The sequence below is a fragment of the Glossina fuscipes genome, unplaced genomic scaffold, assembly GCF_014805625.2.
Source record: "Glossina fuscipes isolate IAEA_lab_2018 unplaced genomic scaffold, Yale_Gfus_2 0, whole genome shotgun sequence".
Lineage (NCBI taxonomy): Eukaryota > Metazoa > Arthropoda > Insecta > Diptera > Glossinidae > Glossina > Glossina fuscipes.
In genome coordinates this window covers 11,635,972-11,653,716 of record NW_023998414.1, presented here as the reverse complement: position 1 = coordinate 11,653,716, position 17,745 = coordinate 11,635,972, and the positions used below count along the sequence as shown (strand labels likewise).

The 17,745-nt window shown below is 33.3% G+C and overlaps 2 non-coding genes across 2 annotated transcripts; both read left to right on the top strand.

The window, feature by feature from the left end:
* Nucleotides 1-8,599: 8,599 nt before the first annotated feature.
* On the top strand, nt 8,600-8,681 carry Trnas-cga. Its single transcript has one exon. It is a non-coding gene; the product is annotated as a tRNA-Ser (tRNA).
* Nucleotides 8,682-9,693: 1,012 nt separating this feature from the next.
* Nucleotides 9,694-9,765, top strand: Trnag-ucc. Its single transcript has one exon. It is a non-coding gene; the product is annotated as a tRNA-Gly (tRNA).
* Nucleotides 9,766-17,745: the final 7,980 nt, after the last annotated feature.

The following is a 17,745-nucleotide window of genomic DNA, read 5'->3' as shown; positions in this document are numbered from 1 at the left end:
TGATGCAATGTGTATATGTATGGCTCTTCTTATCTTAAGTGAGTAGCACTTGTGAACGTTCAACTTGAAGATGAAGACATCAGGTACGGCAAGATGGGTTGTTCGAAAGGCTGGCATTACGGTCAAAAAACGACGAGCCGAGCGGTAGTGTGTTATGCGGTATACAAGTAACTCCAGGACAGATGGGCAACAACGCTGAGAAAGACGTGTACTCCGTTCTAAAAATTTAAATGGTAAACGTATCTGTTTTATCTCCACAGAACACTTGCACTGGATGTACATGTAAAGTCTGTGTTTTAGAGAACGTTTTTCTCTAATTTACTTGCTCTATTATCGGCACAGCTCGTCTTATTTCTCCTGTTCTACGAGCGTAGCTTGGAAAATTTCAAAGGACTAAGTCTGGTCATCTTAGTTTGGTTAGCTTTTAGACTAGGACACGGTTTCTCATTTCTCATGGTTGCTATTATTAGCATTATACTCCAGTCAATCTTACAATGTTGTCCATAACTTAAAGTTTTTGTTTTGATTTATTATATTTTAGCACTTTTGATATAAGCGGGCTGAGAATGATCATAATAATGCATTTTTGTTACCGCGGAACCGTAGTTAAAAATTTATTAGCGGCTCTCCTTTAAAGAGAATATAATTAAAAGTAAATAAAAGCATATAAATATTTATAAAAAGATATTTGATCTAAGTAATTATGGTGTATACACCCCTAGAATTCTAACATAGAGTATATCGCGTTAAGATTTTTCCGTCAATTAATTTTTACAACTTTATAATTAAATCAGAGCCGATTGTACTTGAAAGTAAAGCCACACACAGTCTAATAATCGCTTTTATATTTATTGTTATATATATATATATATATATATATATACAATGTATATATGCACACATCTATACACATATACATATATAACTACCTATGATTTTTTATTTCTCAGTTAATAATGATGAAACGTAAGATTGGTTAAGTATTTAATATATGTATATATGTATATATAAATTTATGTATATATGTGTGTGTGTGTGTATATATATATATATGTGCATATAACTGTTTTAATGAACTCTAAATATGATCGTCGTCGTGAGTATGCATTTTAAATTTATATTTATGCTATAGTTCCTTTCCCGATATCTATTTCATGATGTAGGCATGTTTTGTTATCTGGTTGTTAGCCATTTGTCAAACATTTTGATTGAATTTATTTTATTATTATTTTAAATAATTATTCTCTTTATGATGCATTCATTGTGTTGCATTATTAAATATACTATATATACATACACTTGTATAAAGACATCGAGCATGCAATTGTTTTGTGGTCCTGGCCATGGCAACAATAATTTCGTTTTTAGCATTTCGTTGCTGTTCATGGGCGCATCACCATGCCAGTAAATTACACTTTTAATCATTGCTAATCTCTATGTTGTTGATATGGCTGTTCTTTTTTTTTTTTTTTTGTTTTGTTTTTGTTTATTTTTTTTTTTTTGTTTTTTTGTTTTTTTTTTGTTTTTAATTTATATCTAAAAACCAAACAATGTTGTTATTGTATTGCAGTCATTTCTTATTTCTTCGTCTTATTCAACTTTGCTTAGCACACCACAAACACATCAAACATGCCTTACCTTGCGTGCCTGTTACAAAAGAAACATGTATATCATGAGGCCAATTACTTGATTTCACATATGCATAGATGTGTATGTGAACAAATATTGTGTGCTTAGATTTGCTTATATATAAATTGTTTTCTTCTTCTTCTTCTTCTTGTTCATCTTCTTTCACCTTCTTTAAACATTTGTTGGCTAAAAGTTATGTACAACTAATGAATATTAATGCATATATAAAGAATGCATTTTCAAAAGCAATTATTCGTCAAGGGCGATAATCTATTTTACACACAATAACTCTTAAGCTTCTTAAAGACAATTTGTCGCTAATATTGTAGATATTCTTTCTTATTATATTATTACAATTACAAGTTCTTTCTTAAGCCCTAATTACAAAGAAATAAACTTTAAATTGATATCAAATTAAACAAAGCGATCGTAGCTTCTATACTCAAAATACAAAATAAAAGAATTCTTGTATAACGACTCCCCTCCCCACCAAATCTCCTTTTCTTCATATTGCATCATCTTGTTATTGCTATTATGCCTAGGCTGGAATACAATTCTCTTAATTTATTACAAAAAAATAAAAAAAAAATAAAAATGCATCAGTAAAGGACTGCACTGATCGCCTGGCTCGATCGCCTTCTCGAATTAATGTATCCAGGTGATCTAGTGATCTAGCGGGTGCTTCATACTATTGGATTGTTTACTGATTCAAACTTTTATTTTATTATAAAAATCTAAGCTTCCGCTCTGTCTTCACAAATTAAGCCAATTCTTTTTAGCGTTTACCTACCTATTGAGATTAAAGGGCGATATCGTTGTGCGATGGAAATTGTTATGTTTCTCGGTATATACGTATATTGCGGGTCATGCATTAAAATTGCATTGTGTGAGTTTTAATTCTTGACTTGACGTTAAGTCTTTGCATAAGATAGGTTATAGACTGCTCAACGTATCAACGATTAGTTTCTGGAAGCGGAATAAAGTCGACAAACCTTGCTCGGTCCTGACATTTGTAATATTTCTTCGCTGCATGCATTTCAGTATTTCATTCTACAAGTTCGTCTTATCATCAACGCTGGTGCAAGTGCAGTCGCCATACGATCGTTATCGCTTCTTCATTTTATCGATGCATGAACAATTCAAAGACCGTACGACCGGATTCAAGTTCTGCATTGAACTTCAATTTTCTCTTCCTTTTAAATATCACTTTAAAGGCTTAACCTAGAAGTTGTACTTTGAAGTCCAAATTAATCTCACACTGGCTTGCTTCAAACGATAGCAAGTCTAACGCCGAGTGTGACACAAACAAATATTTTGTTTTTTTTTTTTTTTATTCTTTTCGAGATATTTTTCCCGATGCTTTGCTTCCTTTTTACCTATCTAGACATTAGTTTGCATTTTGCCTATAACGCAACAACTTCGAGTGCCGTAATTGTCTTTTCGGGCATTAAAAATTGTTGTCCAGTCGTTGTGCTTCGCTGCTGCTATTCTTTAATTTTGCTGCAAAATTTTCACAAAGACATGAATTAGCCTTAAGACTTGGCCAAAATTGTTGCTCTTTCTAAAGTCAATGCTAGGGCGTGATTAGGTGAATCAAAAATTAATTATTTCGCAAAACAGGGGCGGGTAGCTATTTGTTGTAGAGGGATTTCAGCGCGAATAACGTTTTGGATGGATTCAGCAAAACAGCAGGTGTTAACGGTTTTGCTTTCAAGGCCTTCGTTTCGGATCCATTTAAAATTTCTTCTCCAAATTCGAGATCTCCGTTGTGGAGATAGACAGTTGAAATAATTTTCAGTTCATAAGTGAGATTCTCTTGCTTCCTCTTAGTTGCGTTTTAAAACTTGCCTGAAATGAGGTTAGACTGCTTGTTGCTTAAGCTACTGCTTATTTTCTAATTAATGCGGAAATATCGCTCCTTTACATTGGAACTTTAGTAACAATGCATTGCCATCTGTTTGCCATCTGATGAGTTGTAAAGTTTCAAACTAAATATTAAACTAAACGTTATAGTTGCACGAACTATTCTCGAGCTGTGTCATCCTATAAGGAACGAATACTCGTTTTGTATCGGTATAATTATTCATAAATTAATTATTTTCCCATCGGTCTGTATGTGCTTGGTAACGCCAATAAACTGCAACCTAATCGATTAAAATGACACACCTTTAAGTGTCATTCACGCAGAAAGAATAATGATTATCCCGTGAAATCAAAATATGAATAACGATAAAATAAATCTAAAGCAATTTAAGGCTAAATGGGAAAAAGATTAAAAATCATTAAACACATGTTGTTGCATAAACTTGTAAACTTGTTTTTCAATACATAAGTAAGTATACGAGGATATGTACCTATCTATCTACGTACGGTTTTAAGTATCTACACACACACACACACACACAAACACACACACATGCACACATGGACAATATATATCAACAATCACTAAAGATGACTTAAAGAAAATGCCGCGTAATCTTAAGAAACGCAAAAAAGCATTAAATAAATTTCAGATCGATATCAGGTTACATTTAAAAAAAGATAGCGAAAGATTAAAACGAAAGAAAAAAAAGCAAAAAAAAAAAACAGCAAATGACAAAGAGATTATAAACACTTGCTTACACATATTCGCATGGCACAGCAAGTGCGATGTAGAAGAAGCTTAGCTCATATCAGAAGCAAAAACATCAGAAGCAACGTTCAATTGTTGCATGCCATACTCCCTGCACATGAGTTAACTATGGGTGAGAGAAAAAGTTAAGCAGTATCCGTATCCCTGGAGTCTCATTTGTACCGTCTCTGATCTGTTTGACTTTTATTTGCTTGGGCTGAATGAGAATAATCTACAGTCAGCCACCATTGAGCGAGTTTATAAGCAGTGATCTTCAAAATCTAAACAAAGGAGATGATGATAATGATGACCATAATGATAATGATGCTGATGCTGATTCTGATGCTGATGCTGATGCAGACGCTTGTGCTGATGCTAATGCTTATGCTTATGCTTATGCTTATACTTATGCTTATGCTTATGGTTATGCTCATGCTGGAAAGAGAATACGCGTGTGTTTAATGTTACTGGTCGTTAATGCTGTAAATCGACACTTTGATTTTAAAAAACATTGTATTGAAATACGGTTTAAACGAACGCTTCGGCTGAGGTGGAAGGGCTTAATCAGCAAATTTTAATAAAACTTCAAAACAATACAAGAAAGAGACAACGTACGAACGAGCTGCAACAGATGTGCATTTGCTTTGTTACATTGTCCGGCAGTTGTGCAACATTTGGCGAAATTGTATGTGTGCATGCGTGTGTGTGCGTCTACTGTTAACTTTTTGCCTTTTTTTTTTTTTTTTTTTTTTACTGCTTCTGTGGTTTCTCTTGTGTTGTGTGTCTTGGCTGGCTGCTGCTACAATTGCATACGCAGTTTATGTTTATGTAATACAATGTTCGTTGATGTTGCGTTCGGTGTTATTTTAAAAATAACAAAAACTTACAAAACATTGTCGGCCGTCAATTTTAGTTTAAATCGATTCTTAAGCTTATGCTTTGCTTCTGCTTTTGCCTCTTTTGCGTTTTTTTTTTTTTTGTTTTTGTTTTTTTTTTTTTGTTTTACTATTTTTCTTTTTTGCTTATTTTTACACCATTATCGTCATTGTCGTCGTACGCAATTTAAACGGTTCGGAATTTTTGCTTTTTCAGACAATTTCACTTAACTTGCTCTCCTGATGTCGTTACAGCGACGCAGAGCTGAATGCCCAGTTTAAATGCGTTGCGACTATTCTTCCCGATGTATAGATTGCATAACAACAGCAACAACAATAACAAGAACGAGCTGTTGTTGCTTACAATAATGCAGTAGCAATTGCAATAAATAATCGCTTTGGCATCATTGTGCCGTCCCTATCAATATCAAAACATTTGAGAGAGATGGAGTGTGTGTGTGTGTGTGTGTGTGAGAGAGAGAGAGAGAGAGAGAGAGAAAGAGAAAGAGAGAGAGAGAGGGAGCTAGCGAGAGTGAGAGAAAGAGGCACTTTGCCGTATATCTGGTGCGTATATGTGTGTATGTGCAAAGATTCTATACAATGCTGGCGATGGGAATCGTGCGATAAGGTAATTGGACTATTATGTCAAAAAGTATTTGGCATATAAGAAATATGGGCTGACATGTGACATTTCGGCAATTGCACTCGTCTACTACCGCTTACCACACTAGGCTAACGTCAGCCAATGCTGCTGGCTGGTTAGGGAGACATCCATATACAAACAATCAAGTCGATGGTGTTATTCTTACATTTTAAGAACTACATTATTACAATTTTTAATGGAGAAACGAATTAAATGCTTTTAACCATTGGTGACTGGTTCACTTATAAAACACTTGAACATAAGTACTTACGAGGAACGAGATTATAATTGAGTTCACCTCCAGCTTATATTGCTGCATCGCCTTAAAACTATAACTTATCGTTTGATTAAGTTTTGAAAGAGTAAAAAAAAAAAAGTTATATCAAATGTATGATAAAGAACAGAGGAAAGCATGTCTTCGATTTAGATTTCATTTGACTTGTATGCAGAATAAAAAGCAAAGATCTGTGCACGTGATGTCGCGGAAGATGTATTTGTGCAATCTTTTTTTTTTTTGTGTCGAGGGAGGGGGGGGGGGGGGGGGGTGAAGGTAAATCGAAGGCAATGTGAACGCATTTCACCATTCCGCCACCGTTTTCAATCGATAGACTTGGACGCTCAGGGAGGATAATTATTAATGAACTTTGCTTGCAATAACGCCACTCTCCCGTTAGATGTGAGGCTTGCTGTTGCTTGGGACATGGAAATATTCAGGTTGATCAAATACAGTTTCCAGTTTCTTATCCTATTGCCGGAGCGATTAATCGTTAAACCGGCTCGATGATTGTTGCTTACTTCGATACATACTAGAATTACTTAACGTACGTTGTCCGATCGGTTTATGCTTTTGGTTTTTCTCTTTAATGTTTTCACAGGTTAGTTCCCTAATCGGCATATATGAAAGGATCTAAAATCGGTGCGAAGTAACTGAATGTGAAGGTTTGTAAACAAAATTGATTGACAAACACGTATGAACTTTCCTTCCATTCATATTCGCCGGGACGCTTTTCTTCTGAGACCTTATGCGGTTATCTTTCCATAGCATATATTTGCTTATAAGGCGATTAGACGCTACAATCGGTTATTGCGAGCCTTGCTGAGATTATCTTACCAAGCATGTGCACATGAAGTGCATTTATATGGACTTTTAATAGAAATCTCCCAATAGCGTATATTTATTAATTGTACGGGAATAAGTTCTCCGTAAATGTTTTCATCAATATATTAAGTCTATATGTCTGTGCTTTCTGCTTCTACTTTAAATGAATTTTCCACTTCTTTATGTTTGCTATCCAAATATTCGAAGTGTATTTATTTTATGATTCCAATTTCAGTATTCGGATAATAAACGATCGGTATGTACACAACTACACTGTGCGGAAGGGAGAATTAGATATATTGTAAAGTGGTTGAGTTATTGCAATGTGATACTGGGATCAAAAGGCAACTGAATCTGATCATAAATATTGTTAGTTTTGTTTAGACGGAGCTTTTGAAAAATTCGTCGTAAACTGTAATAAGAGGTAAGTATTTTTGTTCTACATAATGAGAATTCGGTATTCGATCTCAAATAATTATAGTACGTAACTACGTAATATGCTATGCTATACTTAACGTTGTCAAAGTTACGCTTTACAAACTTTGCGATTGCTTTTAGTGTTTAATTTTTATGCACTTTTCCCTTGTTTTTGGAAACTTATCAAGGCAAAACAAAAGCAAAAACTCTTTTTTTAAGAATAATTTAAAAAGTGTAAAGAAATGCGCATTCCGTCTTGTCTTCGCCGGCATTCATCATTGTGTCTACTTGTCCTACACTTCAGGCTAATGTTTATTATTTTCATTTCATATGCAATGGCGTGTTTATTTTAGTGGTTTTAGTGTGTCAAACCACAATTTATCTTGTTTCTTATATGGTTTTCATGTTGGTCATGACACATGTTGCGTTTTTTAGTTATATAGTTTTTTTTATAGTTTTATATATATATATGTATATATATATGTACATATATAAATTGACATAATAATAAAGAGTCGCGTTAATGTGTATGAGAAATTAATAAAAATAATTAGAATTAAAAAAATTAATTAAAAAAAATTATTTAATTATAAGAAAAATATAATAAAAAAAAATTATTCTTTGCAACCAGTTTTGACTTTCAAACAAACTTTATAATAAACAATTGTTAGCTTACTTTAACTTATTACACACACTTATGCAATCCATTCATATATCTTCTGTTCATTTTGTATCATATAAAAGCAGTCGAGTTTTTATCGCTTAAAAATCTTTCAAGTTTTCTCAACAAAAACCAAACCTACGATAGATAAAATGACTTAAGAAGAAAACATAACATCAACAACAAAAAATGTCATTTGATGTTATCGCTTACACAACCTAAAGATTTTCTTCTTTTTGTCTATATGTGGATGTTAGTATTAAAACTTAAAGAACCCATTCAATTGTCAATTATTGATACGAAAAAGAAAAAAAAAAAAAAAAAAACAAAAATAAATAAATAAATAAAAAACTGGTGATAACTACTTGTTTTATTCGCATGTGTGTGAATCGCCAGCGTCAATTAAAAAGATAGTCGTTCGAACACAACGGCCCTTTGCACATGACCATAGGCAAGATTTATGGTGTTGAGGAAAGTTTAGTTGACGAAACAAAAGCAACTAACGAAGTATTTCAACAATGCACTGCTTTTGGAACAATAAATATATATGAAGTGCACTAACATGTTTATAACTACCCTTGAAATTATTGGAGAAAATAAAAAAGGGGTTGGTTTTATTTTCAGAAGGCTTTTAAGAACCTTGCAAGAACTTTCACCGCAAGCAGTCGTGGCCGAGTGGTTAAGGCGTCTGACTCGAAATCAGATTCCCTCTGGGAGCGTAGGTTCGAATCCTACCGGCTGCGCGGTGTGTCCAACTACAGCTGACGCGTTTTTTTATTAAAAAAATGAAATTAGATATTGTGCACCGATTTACAATCATCCATTTTTCAACCAAGAGGATGATGATAATAATAATATATATATATAGGACTAAGGCTAACGCAGTATAAAATAATGCATGAATAGAGAATTCCCAATTCATATATGTCTTTAATGCATGCAAAGCTTGTGTTAACATCTTGGCCGCACGCACGCACCCCCCATACAGGGATAAAAATTGAGCTGTAACGAAAATTTAAGGGAGGCGAGAAAGCAATTTCTGCCTGTGGTGTGGTGGTCATCTTTCATGTTTCCAATAATAATAAGCAAATTTGTGACAAGTAGAACAAAAAGCCATTTATCTATCATCTTAACATTATATCACCGTCAACAACGGGTCGCTGGGCCAATAATTTTAAAACTTTTCCTTCGTTTAAAAAATGCAAATACCAAGCCATTGCATATAAGGCAAAAAAACATTAAAAACGCATACCCGTAATTGACTAATGTTGTCATAATTCCCTTCTTTGAAACAGTAACCCTACTCATTCTAGATCGTCTATTTGTGGTAACAATTTTCATACATGTGTGTTCAACAGCGTACTGAAGAAATGAATCAAATATGTGGCGAAAATTTTATTCTGGATATATGACCTTTTATTACTTTAAACCCATATCGTTCGCATGCAACCCGGATCATTCAATCAAAAGTTATGTATATATATATGTAAGTGTAACAGTGTCATACAAGTGTATAAGAGTCAAATGGTTTCTTTCGGTTTATCGACATGTTCATAATTATTCCCGAGTTATATTTGCCACCGTTTTGAATATGTCTACGTATATAGAAAATAAAAGATTTGTATATTGATTATTTGATCTCATTTTTTTTTTTAATTAACGTATAATTTAGAACATAAAAATATTTTTCAAAGAAAACAAATAGTTTTTATTCAGTTTTCCTTAATTTCAATGTTAGAGGTGCGTGAGAACGTAGCGTCGGTGGTGTAATGGTTAGCATAGTTGCCTTCCAAGCAGTTGACCCGGGTTCGATTCCCGGCCGACGCAGATCTGTTTTTTTTTAAATTTTATTAAAATTTTTATGCTTCTTATTTTTATATTCACCATCAGGAACCTCAGGCAGTATGGCAGTATTTTCCAATTTTTGTGAAAAAGTGCCGTTATTTTCACGTTCTAGAAAATTTGTCAGCCAATCCATGTGTTTCTAAGTCGATCTGAACATCCATGTCTGCTTGTCTTGCTATCTGCCTGTTGCAGTTCTAAGTTTGGCAAAAGCCTTGCAATCATTGACTATAGATCGAATCGAGAAGAGAACATCACCCCAACACAACATAAACTCAAAACACCTCTGTTTTTAAAAGCAAGGAATCGGTTTTTTTTGTCGTTACTCACGAACTTGGACAGATACAATATTATATGAATTTTCTTCCTTTTAAAAAGCAAATTTTCGATATGCAATCACAAAGCGTATAACATACAGCTCAAGTTGAAGTAATAAATTATGGGGGATCAGTTTGTAGCTGTCGACTTCAAGTAAACTCGATGCTAATTTTTGCATTTGGGCTTTTGGTTGTCGACGTGTCAAGTAGCACGTTTACAGTGTTCGGCAATGTATACGATTATTGTTAATGTCGAATGAAATTTTATTCGACAATAAAGTGGGTGTCCTGTAGCTCATTTAAAGGGAAAACGTAGCAAAATATCATTAGGAAATGCATATATTTGATACAAGTAATGAATATAAAGACTACTAAAGACAGCAATGTTAAAACATCAAACATCGGGAAGAGCAAGTAATTATTTTGGATGCTTTTTTTTTTTTTTGTTTTTTGGTGCCATAAAATAGAAAAATGCTATCAAAGAGAAATTAAGAAAACATTTCTAAGAAATTAAAAGAGGAATTGAAGAAGTATGAAAAGTTATCTATGAAGCGATGCCAACAAGTGTTCAGTTATGGCAATTTACACTTAGATAAATTAAAAATAATATATTTAGATGATTGTTTTGCTTATTATATTCACACAAATACAAAGACACATTTGATATTACAAATGCTCCGATGCGTCTGGTTTGACTAAAAAGAATTCATCCGATTCGACTTATAGGCGGACTTGTATAAATCTCGCGAAACAACATTTATTCAAAAAGAGAAAAGAGTGGCGCTGTTAGCCAAAAATCGGTGTAAATGTTCTATCATTTCTTCACTGCAATAATTTCACTACAATAAAATTTATAAAGCGAAAGTGAATTTATCGCTCTTTCGCAACAGGAATCGTTCTCGAATTCCCTGAGACCTATGTTGGCCGTGCTTACTACCACTACGGTGATTATTTTGGTAGGTATTTATGTAAGCTTCAAGGTGAAAGACGCAGAAAGGATTATATCAAATGCAGAATAATAACTAAGAACTTATACGCGCTGCAATATAATACGTTATTTATAATAAATGCTTAGTATAATTATTCTTTTCATATAATTCGAATGTGTTTGCTTTAAATAGTTAAAAAACAATGTGTAATGCATGTGGGTTTCGAACCTACATCCCAATTACATTTGAAATTTTATAACGGGAGGATGCATGCACGAACGCATAACGAGCAACTAAATAGAGTGCTATTATGGTGACATATTTAGCTAGGAACGTACATATATATATATATATATATATATTGTATAAAATAGAAAGTATACGATACGCGTTTCTGTGCGTTAAACATATTTACTAATTCCTAGATACATATTCACTTTGTCAACATTAATGCAGCATCCATAACTACATTTCAAAGACTAATCAAATTGTGAGTCGATTTAAATATACCCGTTTCATAATTGTTCGTAGAAATGTGCTGCCCGTCATAAAAAAAAAAAACAACCTTTCATCGGCATGCGTCGCATGGAAAATGAACCAAATCAGTCAGACGGCATGCTTGCCGCAAATTTTGGCATTTTTCTCGTTATATATAAAATATTGCAAAGATGCAACGATAGGGATTTACGCACATTTTTGAGATATTTTAATGAAAGTAACTAAGTAGTAAGCAGTTATAATTCGTAACTAATAGTTACATTCCGGCATACCCAATTGGTGTGAAAACTAAGGATCGACTGAGCAATTTTTCGAATACCCTCTCATATAACCATTCCTGCGAAAACTAAATAGGTCGAATTTTCAATATTTTATGGTGAAAATTGGCAAAGAAACCTACCTTACCGAATTTGGACGAAGCAGATCTATTTTGTGGACATCACCGCACATAAGGAGTCTCATGAAATGTAAACCTTTATATGCCAATATAAGCTTAATTGCTAATTTTTTTTTTTTTAAATGAAAATTTGCTCATGAAAGTAATTAAATAAAAAACGTAAGTGGACCTAGTTTAACCGACATGGATCTATTTCTTCCCCGACTTTATTTAAGGATGTGATACTTAAATGTTAACATCACTTATTAAAATATACACTATTCGCTTGAACACTTGTTAGATTTTGAAATTTTCATTATTATGTTAAGCCGAGGTAGCCTCACCTGCTTCCGTGCCTACGTTGAAAAAGTTCACGCTGCTCAATACTTACTTGAGATAAATTTATGAGTTCTGCTGCCAGAAAATGAAAAGTTATTGTCACGTTATATTCACCCTCAGCAACAAAATAAAGGGCTGTGATTTTTCTCCAGAACAGTCAATGCATTAAACTTTCATTCTTATTTAAATTTCAATGAATGTCAAAATGGATTAATGAATAATACATAAATAGTGGTAGTAGTCGGAGTATTTCTGTAATCAGAATGAGTGCGAATGAGACTTCAAGTTTGTAAAAGCTCGAAATATTCGCGAGGAATCTAATAAAGCAATTATAATCTGAATAGGTTCGTGGTATTGAGTGAAGTTAAAATTGTCGATTGAAATAGAAAGGTTAAACTTGCACATATACGCTCCTGCTGGGTGACGATAGAAGAATTTGAAAGACAGGCCTCAATCACCCAAAACCTCACATTTACAATCCGCAGTGGAAATTGATTGAACTCAAATTTAGTGAAAGCGTTGACAAAAGTCTAATGAAAAGTATAATTCCGAACTTCCATAGAATGTTTTATGTCCTACACCAATTTCTTTGCTTATCCATATTTAAAAATTACAAATTGGATAATCGGGGAATAGCAAACATATCTTCTCGGTCAGCTTGAGAGTTTGAATCGATTTAATCATGCTCGTTCAACCGTCGACATATGTGCTATAATCAAACCAAAGCTAAAAAAAAAAGGAAACACATAGATGAAACTTGGCAGTCACGTTCTCAGCTTAAGTCCGCAGGTTAACCTGTTGTGTGTTGTGCGCAATCGCAAATGCGCATGTGTATGGGTGCTAAGTTTCAGACACGTACCATATGTCTAGACAAACTGTTGTTCTTACAAACTTATTAAAATCAATTGCAAGCCTTAAGGCAAACAGACATTATCCCTATTTAAAATTTCTGACTAATTGGCGCCGTATTTTTTTTTTTTAAGTCCCAATGCGCTATCATGACTATTAAGTGTAAATTGGGAGAATTCATCTTTCCCAAAATGTCATTAGTTCGCGTAGAATATCTTTTCGACGAATCCTTCACATACCAAGAGAAACAGATGAAATAGCGCCAGCCGACTATCTGAAGTTGGTTTAAGTGATAAAAAACAATTACAAAATTTTTTCTTTCCCAACCACATCTAACTCTCTGCTCTATCATCTCACCTTAACTAAGATGTCAAAGGGGTAAAGGTTGTGTAGCGAACTATCAGCTCAATCTAGTCTCTGCTGACCTTCTTAAAAGTTAACATGTTCGGGAAGAGTCACGTGTACTTACATGCAGCTGTCCTTACTGGCGAAACACTGTTTGCTGAGGAAGCGTTTATGATTTTATTTAAAAAAACTTAAACGATCACTTTATCTATTTTTTGTTTTTTTTTTTTAAGTAGGAAATTGATAACAAAACAAAGGCACAAATGTGTCTATCCATCTATACAGTGAGAGGCGGAGACATTAATTTTAAAGTGTATAGTATTTACACTATAACTTTAAAACTTGAAATAAGGATAATAAAATTTTCTGTTGCATTTTCTTGTACTTTTTTTTTTTTTTATTTTATTTTATTTTTTTTATTTTTATTAATGTTAGTTTAGCAATTGCAACTCAAATGGAATTTCTCTGAATAAGTTGTTTTCAGCATCTACAAAGCTACACCATTAGAGTAAAATACATACTTTCTCCATTTGTGTAAATAGTTGTTAGTTGGTCTAAGCTGGCTGGGTTTCGTTTCGTTTGTTTTGGTGTCTGTGTCCCTCCATATTGTTTGGAAGTCTGCGTCTGTGTCTGCTCGTTGTCTAGTGCATGAACATTAAAGAATAAGCAAACAAAGAAAAAAATCCCTGCTCTAGCAGCAACAGCAACACCAACAACTAAAGAACTTTAAACAGCTTCTCGAACAACCTCTTCGCATCCTTATTATATTACGGATGTATGTATAGTTGGCACTTTTGGTGGTTGACTGTAACATTTTCTCGCTCGTTTCTCTGCAGCTTCAGCATCAGCACCAGCACCAGTACTAATACAGTTCAACAAAGTTAGTTCTTTGGTCTTCGTATAAAGTTCTTAATATAAAATAAAATAAAAAAAAACAAAAAAAAATAAAATAAAATAAAATAAAATAAAAAAAAAAAAAAATTCTGAACGGAATTCAAAACTAATAGTAAAACATATGTATGAAAATATGTTTGTGTCATGGAGTTTTATATTTTATTATCTATGTATGTACTTATATATGTATATGCATGATTTTATATATAAAAATAAAAGTTAATTTCACTTTCACTTCGTGACACAGATTTTATTTTATGGAGTTTGTATTTTTCATTTTTTTTTTTTTTTTTTTTTTTTATTTTTTATTTTTTTTTTTTGCTTCTGGTTTCTTTGTTATAATTTATGCATTCATTTGATTTAAATTTACTGAAAATATTTTACGTGAATTTATTCAAGCTTTTCAAGCTGTAACGCTTAAGATAAGTGCATCCGAATAAAAAAATAATATTCAAATTTTTTTTTCATTTTTTTTTTTTTTTAAATCTCTTTTATTAATAATAATATGCTTTCGAATCCGTTGTAATTATCTTTCATCATTTTCTTACACAAAGGAATTTAAAAAGTTGACGAAAATTCACGTAATATGTTGTAAACAGAAAGTTCCTTATTGCGTCAATTAGTTTTCTTACTTAATATACATAGCAATTTAAGAATTGATCGGTAATTAGTTCTCTCGTAAGGTTTATTGATTGCATTGCCATCTAGACAAATTTCAACGATTTTTATGCTTCATTTTTCAGGAAAAGTCATCGCAACGATGTCCATCAGTGGAGTTCCGCAAAGTAATGAATGCTTATCTGTAAAATCAATTTTACGAATTGTGCAATAGCCTTATGAACCTATCACTCGCAATCAATATATAAGATTGTGGACTCAAAATTTCGCAGTTAATACGAAATCTCGAAATCGTTATTCTTTTTTTGTGTGCATTCTCGTACTGCGTCTATGTCGGGTATCATGTCATTACATTTTACAGTACTGCAGTTCTGACTACCAGGACGTCATGAAATGTATGAAAGTTGGATCTATGTGTAGGATTCAGCTGGGAAATAAGCGCTTAAACATCGACGAACAAAATGCCGGAAAATTGCATCAGATTTACTCCGAAGCTGCTAAGATGATGTTGACAGTTTTTTTTTGCTTTCAATTATCGTAGGGTTGTGCGCTATAAATTTCTGGCAGGAGGCGAAATTGTTACCAAGCAACATTTTTTAAGTGTTATCAAATTTTTTTTTACAATTTACACACACACACACACAGTGATTAGTATTTTATTTTATTTATTCTATTTATTTATTACTGGGCACAATATAGATGCAGCGGTAGCAGTTAATCAATACTGTTTAGATTAAAGACTTAAGTTAGAATATTACAAAGCAGATTATCGATCAAAAGCACAGCAGAGTTCAATATAAGCCCACTTTTTTTTTTTCCTTCTTCAATTACTAATTAACAAAGAACCAAACAAGAAAGTTCAACGCGAACAGTGTACAATAATTTCAGGTTTAAAGTGTTAACGAGCGTAAGTGAGCCTTAGTAACTATGTGCATAGCCACTTATAAAGCATGGTCAACCGATATGACAGTCACGTGCCTTATTCCCTCGCTTATTCTCGGCTTCCTAATTAGATGATTGTGGTATACTATCGCGCTCAAACAATTATGGGAATTTTTAGGTTAAAACAACACACATTTTTACATATCAATAGAAATCTTCTTTTAAAACTTGTCCAGCCGTCGTTAACAAAAAAAAAAAAATGTTTCTACCCATTTTTTTTTGTTTTTTTTTTTTTTTTTTTTTATAAATCACAGCATCTTATATAGAGAGCAGGGAATTACTTGGGACGAGCCGCATTTGGAAAGTCTATCGACGTCAGAGATTTTGAGATCCGATAACACTTTAGAGAGTTGTAGATATGATTGGAAACACAATTCAATCAGTTTCACGGCAATATCCAAAGCTGACCGTATACTTTTATTTTTTGTGATCGCGGTTCCTATTGAATTTTTGATCTGAACAAGTGGCCAACTAAAGGCTAACAAGCCACGATGAATGGTTCTAGTCAAGCGAATTCTGATCGATTTTGAAAAGAGGGAGTGCTACGTAATGCGAAATATACAACCCATCGTCACAAGGAAGATTTTTACATTAATTTTGTTTTTTGAAGAATACGAATACGCAAAATTCAAGTCGATTAAGATGTTGCTGCGAAAAGTTCTTTACATACTCACTGCACATCAGTAATTATGTTAATTCCCTTACCACATATCTCAATACTAAGCATTATCGTAACATAGAATAAATTTGTTATTATATTAACATTTAACCTTGAGAAGGACATACGATAAGCTTTCTTAGCACTTACATACCACCATTTTTCACATCCCGATTATAATATTTAGAGACCCAAGGAAATAATACCAGATATTTAGCAAATTTCGCGTTTGCCTGTAAAGCGTAAGCCTCTATTTCGATTTCGCGTCGTTTGTTCGTCGCTTGCTATTGGGATGACTGGGTACAAGCAAGCAATGCTGCCATTGACAGATATATTCGCATGAGGTTATGTGAGGAAAATCATTTTTATGTAAGAGTAGAACGTGTCGAAAGTTTTTCCCCATAGTTTGAAGTCAAGTGGAGTGACAACAAACAGAGAGAGAGAGAGAGAGAGAGAGCCTTTAGAATTTCCGTTCATTAAACGTGTCCGTCTAAATACTTCCTACATATATCGGTATTTGTTTTAGCAAAAATCTTTTCCAGCAATCTTAGTGAAATGTTTGCGAACTTGTTCATCAAGGACCTGACTAGCTATTGAATGAAAGCTATTCTGGAAGGCTGGACAATGGACATGAAAAGTGAACACAATTGACTAGATAAGTAAGTAAGGCCGGAATAGGCAGCAAAGTAGATATGAATCTATAATTGGTATCAAACTTTCCGAAAGCCCTCTAAGAATGAAAGGCGGATATGGATGCTGTCAACCGGCCAACTCACCCAGAATCAAATTGGAAAATGGGCGAGATAAGCTTGTTTCAGCAGTGATCGATCGATATGAGTTGTTAGTGCAATGATTGTCGATACGCTTTCCTTTAGCTAATCTATTAATTTAATTTAATTATAAGCCGCACTTAAGGTTATTAATTCATCAAAAATATTGAAACAATTTTGCTTTTTTTTTTTTATAAAAGATTGAACAATGTCTTCAGGTTCCTAAACGATTTTGACATTTATCGTGCAAGTGAGAGTGCAATCGTATTGATGATGATGATGATAATGATAATGATGATGATGATGATGATGATGAGGAATAGGAACAAATTTTTTTTAATTACTTTTTCTTCTTGCTTGTTCTGTTGACTTATGCAAAATGAACGTTTGGACAATGAGAGATGAATGCAAGAGTGGGCAAACAAAACAT